Below are 2,494 nucleotides of genomic sequence, written 5' to 3'. Positions count from 1 at the left end.
ATGTCATCACTGTTGAATGAGCTGCCTTCGATGTCCACCCTCTTGTCCATCTACGCCTCCGTCTCTGCCTTGGCCATGCTATTTCGTACAATCTTGAATGAAATGATCCCCACCCGAATACAAAACTACCTTTCCTCTAAATTCTTCGACTTAGTTTCACGTTGCCTGTCCTATTTCAATTTCATTATTGAGGAACGTTGGCAAGCTGTTAATAATGAAACATTTCGTGCGGTAGAAGCCCTATCTGCGTACTAAGATCGGTCCCTCTGCCGATAGTCTTTTGATTGGATCCAATGAACCCCTAAACCCCAGAGCGCCACCAAAAGAAAACATTCCTGTCGATTGCAAGATCATTGATGAATTCCAGGGCATGCGCTTAGAATGGACTCTTCGTTCTATTGACTACAAAAAAATACTTCCGCTTGACCTATAAGAAAGGTGATAGAGATAGAGTAATGCAAAGCTACTTCCCTCACATTGCAAGAACAGCACAGTCCATCTTGCGCAAGCGTGAGACCCTCAACGTCCACACCTACGATCAAGAATCTTCCATGTGGGAATCCACAGTTTTTAAGCGCCCTGCAACCTTTGAGACTCTAGCTATGGAGCCAGAGCAGAAGCAGCTCATAATGGAAGACCTTGACTCATTTGTTGCAGGCAAGGATTTCTTCGAGGGAGTTGGCAGGGCTTGGACACGAGGGTACCTTCTTTATGGTCCACCAGGGACAAGGAAATCTTCATTGGCCGCTGCAATTGCAAACTACTTGAGCTACAATATATATGATCTTCAGGTCCAAAGTGCTCGAAGTGACGCTGACTTAAGGCATATGCTAGCCTCTACCACAAACAGATTCAAACTCCTGATTGAGGACATGGACTGTGGCACAAAAGTCTTCCATGATCGTGCCAAGGTTCAAGATGATCAAGAAGATAAAGACGATGAGCAACCACATCGCATTTCTTCTAATGTTCCTGGGGTAATTATTTGCTTTTTCAATCTTTATTCCTCTTTCCATCATTTCATTTTCTTTTTTCTGGCTTTTGTAACTACGGAGATTATGTAGGTGACATTGTCAGGCTACGGAGATTATGTAGGTGACATTGTCAGGCTTACTCAACTTCCTTGATGGAGCTGCGGGGATGAGAGGATCATCATCTTTACAACAAATCATAAAGAGAAGTTGGATCCAGCTCTGTTGCGCCCAGGACCAATGGATGTTCATATTGACATGGGTTATTGCACTCCTGCTGGATTTAGAAAGCTTGCAGCCACATATCTTAGGATCAAAGAACATTCTTCCTTTGTTGCTATTGAAAACCTTTTACAAAATTTGACAGTCACTCCAGCAGAAGTAGCACAGCAGCTCATGAAGAGTATCGAGCCTGAAGCTGTACTTGGAAAGTTTCGTTGACTTTCTTCACGTGAAAAGCAATGAAGATGGAAAAGAAAGCTGATGATCATTAAAAACTCTTTATCTTTTTTCAAATATCAATCGCCTCCTTCTGTTGGTTTCCAAATTGTAAAAGTAAATTCCTGATTCAGCTTGATTGTAATAAGAAAATTGTAATGCTCAATTTAGTAATATCTTACAACTATCAATTCATTGGATCTTATTAGCCAATCAGTTTCTTGTGTAATTTCCCGTCTAAAGCAAAGAAATCGTATTAGTCCTAGCTCCCACATTCTTCAAAATTTACAGTATATACTTAATAAAAATTCCATTGGCTGATCAAAAAATAATTTCATCTGCAGATCTCAAAAAGCTCACTTTTCCTGTATCGTACGCACTTGGAATGATGAATTAGTCTTGCAAGTCTTTCAACCAAGTTCCATATGTTAAGAATGTATGGGGTCCAGCCCATTGTTTTAGCCGATCAAAGCCCATGGGCCTTTTGATTTTTAACCTAAAATAAAACCTTAAATAATAAAAATAATAAAAAAAAGGGCTGTGGTTTTGGCCTAAAAAAAAAAAAGGGTGTAGCGTGAAACTGAAGGGATAAAAAAATCATAAAAAGTAAAAAAAAAAAAGAAAAGAGAGTTGGTTAAATGAAAGTTAATTCATAATCCAATTAAATTAAAATATTATCAGCATATTCATAATTCAGTATTTTACATATTGAACACTAAAGATCAAGTTTGAAACTTTATAAGAACAAATTTAAGGTGTATTTGTTGAGTCACCTATTTGATAAGATTTTGCTAATTGTCTTTCTAGTTGTTGATTAGTTCTAGTTTTAACTAGAAGATAACTTTTTATATCTATTATTTAATTGTAAAATTTTTTGGTGGTTCGTGATTTTTTTCTCTACACTGAAAGGTTTTTCACATAAATTTTAGTGTACTTTATTTTTCTTGCATTATTGATTGTTAATTCTTGTCTATTGCTATGGATTTATTATAATATATTGCTTTTGTATTGTTGTGTTTGTCACTTTAGGCCCAATAAGTGGTATTAAAATAATAGTTATTTTGAGGCATCGATACAGAAGCAAC

General features: G+C 37.1%; 1 pseudogene; it reads left to right on the top strand.

The window, feature by feature from the left end:
* LOC111300626 (AAA-ATPase At1g43910-like) lies at nucleotides 1–1,486 on the top strand (annotated as a pseudogene).
* Nucleotides 1,487–2,494: the final 1,008 nt, after the last annotated feature.

Source organism: Durio zibethinus, chromosome 18, assembly GCF_047325235.1.
Source record: "Durio zibethinus cultivar Kanyao isolate XHJ-2024 chromosome 18, ASM4732523v1, whole genome shotgun sequence".
Classification (NCBI taxonomy): Eukaryota; Viridiplantae; Streptophyta; class Magnoliopsida; order Malvales; family Malvaceae; genus Durio; species Durio zibethinus.
The sequence above is the reverse complement of the archived record's forward strand: the minus strand, read 5'-3'. Positions and strand labels throughout refer to the sequence as shown.